Raw genomic sequence first — 10,111 nt, forward strand, 5'->3', positions numbered from 1 at the left:
GAAATTTAAATATGACAAATTCACCTATTGACCTAATGTCAACAACATGGCTACTATAAGCATCTCCTTAAACTGTACTTAATCTCCAAATAAAGACTTTAACAAGGTCAAGGTCATACTCCTGCCTAACATGACACAACTACCTTGCATACAGCTAAAAATGTACTAACCCTTTCCCCAGAAGAAGATGCAAAGTCCTTGGGTGAGAATTACTTTTCCTTGTTATCCTGTAACTTAAATGCTGTAATGTAAAGGTAACAACACCTAAATACTATGATATAAAGTCAATATATCTTATATATTAAATAGTAAGAGGATAAGAGGATAAGAAAGAAAGTAATGATAGTTTATACACACACAAACCTATTCATAAAAAAATAACGATGAAATACTTATGACAATTATAGTCTTGATTTCTGTAACTGGCCACATGGCGGCAGCTGGTATTTATAATTACCTTTCTCTACTACACATTACGTATTTCCATTGCCCTCAGCAAGTGCCTCAGTGGATTGTGATTATTTACCTGGTGGGTTGATCCAAACCTTCATTCCTGAAGGGTCTGGGCCATCCGTGTCCTGTCTCAATTGGGTGGTTGTAGCTTTCCCTTCACTTAAATCACAGGGCTTGATAATACTAAAAGCCACCTAAGGGATCTCCTGCATTTCATATACATTCATCTTTACTTCCTTTGTGGAGTAGTAGTCCAATTTCCCCCTTAGTAATGAGGATCAATTATACCAGCCAGCACATTAACTCCCTTCCTTGCTTGTTGATTCTAAGGCTTGAGTGGTTGAATGTCAGTCTTAACTTCCAGTTTAGTGGAATCACTGTTGTGTCTAATGGTGGAAATATTCCTGCTGTTGTAACTAAGACCTCTAGGTCAGCAGAACATAAGATCATGGGGACAGGAAACAAAAAATTTGCTAGTGGGTCAACTAGGGGTAATAGTGGGTGGTACCACTCTATTTCCATCTCTTGGTTTCTAGACTTGTAAATTTGTATATGGGAGAAACATCATCTTATATTGGACACTGATTCAAAGTATATACAGCCTCCTGGAGAACCTTGCCCAGCCCTGCAAGGTATAATCATATAGCTGGGTCTGTAACGGATCTTAAAATGGATATTCCACAATTTTATCAAATCCTCTGGCTTAGAATGGTAGGTAACATAGTAAGACCAGTGAATTCCATGAGCATGAGCCTATTGCTGTTCTTCCCCTGCTATGAGGTGAGTTCCTTGGTCAGAAGCAATGCTGTCATGGTGGATAAGGCATTTTGTAAGTTCATGGTTGGAAGTTTTCATGGATGCAGAAGCATGGCATGCAGGGAAGGCAAATATGTAACCAGAGTAAAGGTCTATTCCAATAAGAGCAAAATGCTTTCCTTTTAATGATGGAGGTAATTCAGTGTAATCAACCTTCCACCGTGTAGCTGACAGATTCGACCCAGGGAAGAGTGCCATATCAGGGACTCAATTTTGGGCTCTGCTACTGGCAGATTGGCACTCAGAGGTGGCTGTAGCCCGATGGGCCTTGGCAAATGGAAGTCCATGTTAACCTCCATCCCTGCAACCATGGTCACCTTTTTCATGAGCCAGTTGAGGCAATGACAGGGGTAGCTTGGAAGAGCCTGACTGGTATCCACATGACGAGTCATCCTACCCACTTGATTTTTTTTTTTTTTTTTTTTTTTTTTGAGACAGAGTCTCACTCTGTTGCCCAGGCTAGAGTGAGTGCCGTGGCGTTAGCCTAGCTCACAGCAACCTCAAACTCCTGAGCTCAAGGGATCCTCCTGTCTCAGCCTCCCGAGTAGCTGGGACTATAGGCATGCACCACCATGCCCGGCTAATTTTTTTTTATATATATATTTTTAGCTGTCCATATAATTTCTTTCTATTTTTAGTGGAGATGGGGTCTCGCTCTTGCTCAGGCTGGTCTCGAACTTCTGAGCTCAAACGATCCGCCCACCTCGGCCTCCCAGAGTGCTAGGATTACAGGCGTGAGCCACCGCGCCCGGACCTACTTGATTATTAAAATCCTCCTCTTCTGAGTTCCCCCTTTGGGTGGGCATTCATATGGAATATAAATATCTTCACTTTTTTTTTTTTGAAGGTGTATCCATGTATCGCTTTCCTATGCCTCTCATCACCAATTTCCAAATCATGTTCCTTGCAAGTCCCTGGCTATCCAGCCAACCATTAGGCAAGCCCATGAATTGGTATATAATTTTATGTCTGGTCATTTCTCCTTCCAAGAAAAATAAACAACCAAGTACACTGCTCTAAACTGTAACCACTGGGAGGATTTCTCTTCATTACTGTCCTTCAGGGAGGTCCCACGAAAGGGTCTGTAGTGAGGCACATATCCATTTCTAAGTGATGCCTGCATATCATGAAGAACCATGAGGCCAGGGCCAAGTCTTCTCTTCTGTTGTCTGATTGAAGGGAACTCCCCAAGAGCCTACAGATGCAGGCTGGAGAGAGAATGCTGTGTAGCACTGCAGTCCTCAACCCCTGGGCTGTGGACCAATCCATGGCCTGTTAGGAACCAGGCCCCATGGCAGGAGGTGACCAGTGGGTGAGTGAGAAAAGATTCATCTGTATTTACAGCTGTTTCCCATCACTCATATCACCGCATAAGTTCCACCTCCTATCAGATTAGCAGCAGCATTAGATTCTTATAGGAGTGTGACCCTACTGTAAACTGCTCATGTGAGAGAGATCTAGGTTGTGTGCTCGTTATGAGAATCTAATGCTTGATGATCTGAGATGGAGCTGATGTGGTGATGCTAGCACTGGGGAGTGACTGAAAATATAGATTATGATTAGTAGAGAGGTTTGACTGCATGATAAATGTAATGCACTTGAATCATCCTGAAACCATCTCCCCACCCCCTCAGTCCATGGAAAAATTGTCTTCCATGAAATTGGTCCCTGGTGCCAAAAAGGCTGGGGACAGTGGTGTAGCAGGAGTGGGGACCATGGGCATTTGAGCCACTTCTTCATGTAACTTAGCCATGTCTTCATGGCTTGATCTGGTCCAGTTTTGTATATGTCACTTCTTTTTAATGATGGAGTGCTGCAGTGCATGCCTAACTTTATGGCTCTGTGGGTCAGATAACACCCAGTTCATGATGGACAGCTCAGGTCACATGGTTACTAGGTCCAATGGTTAAGTTCTTCATCTCTTTTAATGTCTAGTAGCAGGCCGAAAGCTATTCCTTGCCTCTTATAAGTATTTGATTTGGAATATCCAATGGTAATATTTTGTATATTTCAATTGCCACATCATACTATGGACTCTTCATCCATAGTGTCTTGACTGCTGGAGATAATTAATGCCTTTAAATATAGTCAGATTGGAGAATCAATTCCAGAAACCCCAGAACTAATTCAGAAAATACAATCTTAATATTTTGTCCCTCTAGAACCAGTCCTGATATCAAAATCTGTTAGTCATGGTTCTCCAGAGAAACAAAGAAAACTACCAGGATGAATATATTAGGTCCCAGTGTCTCTTCTCTTCTCTCTCCCTCTCTTTCTCTGAATTGACTCATATGATTCTGGAGGCTAGCAAGTCCAAAAATCTGCAATCTTCAGGGTGGGCAGAGACTCAGGGAAGAGTTAATGTCACAACTCTAGACTCACAGCAATCTGGAGACAGAATTTCAACTTCTATGTCTTTGATCTTTCTCTTACATGTTTCAACTGAATGGAAGAGGTCCGCCCACATTAAGGATTTAATCTACTTTATTCAAAGTCTACTTATTTAAATGTCATAACATACCATCACAGCAACATGCCAGTTGGTGTTTGACCAAATATCTTGGTACCATGGCCTAGCCAAGTTGATACATAAAGTTACCATCACAGTCAGATAGCAAATATTTGTGGCTTTGTGAGCCATATGGTTTATGTTACAACTACTCAACTGTGCAGTTGTAGTCATAGACAATATGTAAACAAATGGGAATGGCTGTGTTCCAAGAACACTGTATTTATAGACACTGAAATTTGAACCTCATGTAATTTTGACATGTCACAAAATAAACTTTTGATTACCCACCCCCATCACCCACCATGTAAAACATACAGGCAGCTGGAATGATGGCACACCTGTAATCCCAGCTACTCAGGAGGCTATGGCGGGAGGATCACTTGAGATTGTAGTAAGCTGTAATGGGACCTGTGAATAGCCAGTGCACTCCAGCCTGAGCAACATAGCAAGACCCTGTCTCTTAAAAAAAAAAATGTACAGACAGTAGGTGGGATTTGGCGTAGTTTGGTGACTCTCAAGGGATCTCTTGCCCAAAACGTGGGCACAGTGAGAATATGTGCAAAGGCCATAGGTGAAGACGTTTTTATTTTGTTGCATGTGTTCCAATTTGTACATTTTCAAGAGCAGGTACTTTCTTTTCCTGTTTAGCTTCTTCCTGAACCTGTCCTGGGATTTTCCAAGAAGTCTGCTATTAGGACAGTCTTCTTCCTGCTGCCCCGTCCCCCTAGATTGGGGGGTTACAGCAAAGATTTCTCTTTCCTGGTTAGGCTGCCCCTTGCTTGCTTTCTTGTGGGACAGATTATGCATGTAGGGCAAAGTCTGGAACCTGTCAGCTGCTCTTCTTACCCAGTGCTTTGAACAAGGAAGCCTGTTGAGGCAATTCTCAAGCTCCAGTGCTCAGTGTACATGTCCAGTTTTGTGCTGTCACTTATCTTTTTGCTTTGGCTTTAGGTTCATATATTTGCATTTATATAAACTCTTTGTGAAATAAAAATTAATGAAATAAGGCAGCATAGGGTAGTGGTTAACAGTCAGTTCACTGGAACCAGAATGCTGGGTTTGAATCTGGGTTCAGCTACTTGAGAGCTGTGTGATTTTTCTTCCTTCCTTCCCTCCCTCCTTCCTTCCTTCCTTTCTTTCTTTCTTTCTTTTTTTTTTTTTTTTTGGCAAGCATGAAAATTAGGTTTATTGAGGAGAGAAATTTAGGATTATAGGACAAGAGCAAAATATAGGTTTACAGAGTGTGATATATATGCCACAGATGATGATCAGACCCATTTTCACAGCAAAGGGAGAGCAAAAGGAAGGGGCAAAAAGAGGGGTTGGCTATGGTCTGCATCTCGTTTTATAGTGCCCAGATAGGGACCTCCATCATGGTTCAGAGGTCACCATGGAACCACTTTGATTGGATAGTTGGGAGTCACATGATCTGAGCCTTAAGTACACATGTCACTTTCTGGACTTTATGGTACCCATACTGCTTGGCCTGTGGGCTACAGAGTCCTCTGCATTCTTTTGCAGCTGGCACACCAAGTTCTGATTGGCAGATTCATAGGGTATTCCCTCCTCCCCCAGGTATGGAGAATTAGCGTGGGACAGGACCAGGATGGGGGAAACAACACCCACTTTCATCCCTAGGAGACCCAGAATCCCTCACTATCTACCTAACATTCCCCACTCTGTATTCTAGAGGCCCAAATCATTGGGTAGGGATGTTGACTCATCTGGCTGCTTTGTGCTCAGTAGGGGGTGATGATCCCTATTAGGGTGGCTTCTTGTAGGTTCTCTGGGGACACTCTAGGGGACTTCAGTATATGTTTTTTGTAGATTATTGTAGTTTCAGGTGTGAGGAGGGAGGTAGGCACCAGGGCTGGCAGAGAATGTAGGACCATTTGTAGCTTGATGGCCTCTAGATGGGATGAAATAAATTTAGTTAGAAAATGTCTAAGGATCAGTTCCGATATAAGAATTCCCAGGATGTGAAGTGATGCGGTGACTGAGATACTTACTAAGGACATCCACCAGGGCCTAGAGGTCTCACATCATGTCTGGGGATTGGAAGTAGACTCTAGGATGGCATCAATGTTGTCCGGAACCCGTACTCACTGGTTAACAGAGAAGCAGCAGCACTGTTCTTTTAGGAACAAGAAGGTGCCCCCTTCTGCTGCGGTTAGAATATCGAGGGCCCACCGATTTTGTAAGGTGACCCTGATAGCAAATCTAACTGTTCCTGTAAGAGGGAAAATGTATGGCTACTTTTCACCCGGGCTTGTATGTGCTACCTCCACAGCCAAAGACTGCTGCAGGCTCAGGGATGTGCCTCCTGTTGCTACTCCAGCAGTGGTTGCTGTTCCTATAGAGACAAAAAGTGGCAGTTTGGTTTGCCAGGACAAAAGGTGTCTTGCCCATGGATAAACAGTTTGTGCTACTTATCTGAATGAGCCATAGCAGGAGGAGTTCACTTAAGCAGGCATTGGAGATCCTTCAAGGGAGTACACAAGTATTTGCTTCTGATGTTGAAGTCCTTTTGTCCATGGGGGCTGGATGAGTTTCATTTTGGTCTTTTTGTGGCTTCATCCGAGAAGGAGAGATCCCATTAGATATGCCTGGGACCTTAATAGCAGTTGGAGTAGCACGTAAGACTGCATAAGGACCTTTCCACACCAGGGTTAGCTGGGATGTGGGGGACCCATCCTTTCACTTGTTTCATGAGCACTAAGTTCCCTGGCTGACAGAAAAGTCTAGGGGAATAAGTATCTCTAGGCAGTAGCGCATGTTCTTATAATGTCTGCAAGAACCAAGATACCTGAAGGGCATGTTTATGTCCAGCTGTTTCCTGTGAAGCCAAGGCAGGACTGTTGTCACTCTGTAAGGACTGGAGGAGGCCAAAACAAGATCTGATGTCCTCCAGAAGTCTTCAAGGAACTTCATTGTCCATTTCAGTCCTGCAAGGAAAAGCTTTAACCCAATGAGTAAAAGTGTCAATAAACACTAATAAGTACTTGAGTCCTCTATAGGGAGGCATTTCAGTGAGATCTATCTGCGAGTCCTCACTGGGGTATGTCCCCTCTCATTGTGTTGGAGAGGCAAGTTTTGCCCTCAAAGCCCCTCAAGGGTTATTGGTTTGGCAGATAGTACAGAATGAGGTAACTTGTAAGAGTCCCCTGAGGCTGGGTTCCTCCTGAGGGTAGAAAGAAATCTACACTTGCAGTTTAGAAAGTAAGTCACATCCTAGCAGGTTGACAGGATGAGGTCACTTCCTCACACAAACAAAGCAAAGGGTCAGTAAAGAATTTTTTGGTAGGGACCCTGCAGGTGGCAGCTAGGCCAGTCAATTTTCTTTTGATTCTGGGGCTGCCTGAGACTCAAGCTCAGAAGTTCTGTTACAGAAAACAGAATTAGTGGCAGCCACCATGTTGTCCAGGGAGGTGGTAGCATCCTGGATAAGCTTCTGGAGATTTTTCCTAGTATCTGGTGCTGCTTGGGTCAAGAATTTGTCTTCTAGGGCGGGCGCGGTGGCTCATGCCTGTAATCCTAGCATTCTGGGAGGCCGAGGCGGGTGGATCGCTCAAGGTCAGGAGTTCGAGACCAGCCTGAGCGAGACCCCGTCTCTACTAAAAAATAGAAAGACATTATATGGACAACTAAAAATCTATATAAAAAAAAAAATTAGCCGGGCATAGTGGCGCATGCCTGTAGTCCCAGCTACTTGGGAGGCTGAGGCAGTAGGATCGCTTAAGCCGAGGAATCTGAGGTTGCTGTGAGCTAAGCTGACGCCACGGCACTCACTCTAGCCTGGGCAACAAAGTGAGACTCTGTCTCAACAAAAAAAAAAAAAAAAAAAAAAAGAATTTGTCTTCTAATATCATCCATCCCTCAAAGGAGTTAAGACTGAGAATGGTATGTCTCTCTATTGCCTCCCCCAGCCAATCTAGGAAGGCTATGGGGTTTTCCTCAGGCCCCTGGGCTATGGCGGTGACTTTGGAATAGTTGACCACCTTTTTCCTGGTGGCCTTGAGGCCAGCCTGGATGCATACTAGAAAATGTTCTCTCTCCTACCTCTCTTCTGAGGATTTATTATCCCAGGGTCAGTCATGGATACCACTGTTTTATCCACTGGATATCTAGGATCTGAAAGATGTAATCTGGTGGCAAACTTTTGTGCCTCCATTAACACTCTAGATTTCTCAAAATAATTTTAAGTCTGGCTTAGAATACATGGACATCTTTCCAAGCCAAGTCATAGGCTAGACACAAATGCTTGAATGTCTCTACATACTTATCAGGGTGATTGATGTAGCTTCACAGATCCTGCTTTATTTGTTTTAACCTCACTAAAGGGCTTATCAGCCAGGGTTGGTCTGAACTGCCCTGCTGTTTCCACCAAGGGCAGCAGTGGAGTTGCATTTCCTCCTGCTGGAGGTAGAGATGGCACCACCTTCCCTTTGTAGGGCCCCCTTTAGGCCTCCCTGGGTATGGGGGCAGCTCAGAACCGGTGCGAACTTGAGGAGGATCTCTCAATACCATAGTCTTACTTGGCTCTGTATACACCTTGCACCACTAAGGGTTCTCCCCTAAATAAAAGAAAGCTTATACATATAGTATTTTGGCACATTCTCCTTCCCTCTTGCAAAAGAGAGCCAATTGTAAGATGGTGGATGATTTAAGAGTCCCATGTAGTGACCACTGTTCTCTGCTGTCCACCTTGCACTGTGGTCAGGTGTTTGTGCAGAATAAGATCAAATGTTAGAGTGTCTGGATTAAACTTGTCCCAGTTTGAGAGAATGCACCCCAAAGGGGTGTTAGGGAAAGTAAGCGGGGGGGGGGGGGGAATAAAAAAAAGGAGAGACGTTGCTAGCAGGGGTCAGTTAGAGCTGAGTTTCCTTAAGTAATAACCTGGACCACATGGTCGAGGATCAAGTAGGGGGAAGGGAAGTAACTGGGTCCAGTCAGAGCTGGGTTTCCCCAGGTAACAATCTGGACCACAAGGCCTATGGGCAAAGGATAAAGGGGAGAGGCTATACCCACTGGAGTCTGTTAGAGCTGAGCATCCCCACCCAGCCAGAATACAGGTCCAGATGTCTCTTTTCTGATTCACAGGAAGAGGGGCTGTGCACAACCCCTCCAACCTAGGAGCCTCTCATTGTTAAGCACCAGAGCAAGGATATCTGTTGGTGAAACAACCGGGTTTGTTTGTAGAAGCAACAGTGCTTAAGTGGTCAGCCACAATAAGGAAAGTGCTTCATGACACAGTGAAAGAAGCAGCTTGAAGGTGAAGGAGAAAGGCCCAATAAAACCAGGCGTGTAGGTATTTAACCGTGTCCCACGTGGGAAAGACATGGTGGGGATAGACGCAGAAGAGATGATTCAATGTAACCCAGATCTCGTCATGTGTGTATACAGGCATATCCACGGGCTACATAAACTGTTGGCTTCTAAAAGGACCCTAACAAAGTAGGCCTTGACTGAGGTCCACTTTGCTTATTACAGGGTGTACAAGTTTGCTCTGAGCAAGTGAGCAAGGAAATGCTGATAAAACCAGGGGTGGAAACATCATTAGCCTTAACACAGGAAAGGGACTTTTTTTTCCCCAGCAGATCCATTGCCCACACCAGTGAAAAGCCCATAAATGTAAAAGTTACAGCACAGACTGGCATGGTCACAGACTGTATAAACCCTTAGGTCCTAAATGGAACTAAGTCTCATCTTGCTTATTGCCGGGCATACAGGTTCACTCCAAGCGAGTGAGCCCGGCACTAGATGGCTTAGTGCAGACAAAACCAGGGAAGGAAAAACTGTTTTAGCCTTAACACGGGAAGGGGGCACACACACCTCATCAGATTGAAAAGAAAAGTACATTATCAAAACCAATGAAAAGCCCAGAAACACAAAAGTGATTGTGCAAAGCCCTTTTCCCCAAAGAGGAACAAAATGAAAGACTTCTCCCCTACCACGAGGGACGCATTCCCAAACTCCTTATTACACAGCTAGGTTTAGCCAAGAATTCAACCATGCAGTCTGAGAAATGGTGAGGGTGGAAAAGCAAAAGCGAGCACCAGAGCCCCCTCCAGTGCTGGCTTCAAGGCAGGAAGAACCAAAGCAGGAGTGTTACGGAGAAAGGCAAGCTGGCTTGCCTACACAGAAACATTCAACTCTTGGAAATGGCGAGGGTGGAAATTGAAAGCAAGAGTGGGAAGAACCAAAGTGAGAGCGTAACCATGGAGAAAGGCTAGCCTAGGTAGCAACATGCGAGTCACATAAATGGCAGGGATGGAAAAGCAAGAGCAAAGGGCAAGAAGACAAGATGAAGAACAAGCCTTGCCTGGAGAG

Source organism: Eulemur rufifrons, chromosome 3, assembly GCF_041146395.1.
Source record: "Eulemur rufifrons isolate Redbay chromosome 3, OSU_ERuf_1, whole genome shotgun sequence".
NCBI classification, from domain to species: domain Eukaryota; kingdom Metazoa; phylum Chordata; class Mammalia; order Primates; family Lemuridae; genus Eulemur; species Eulemur rufifrons.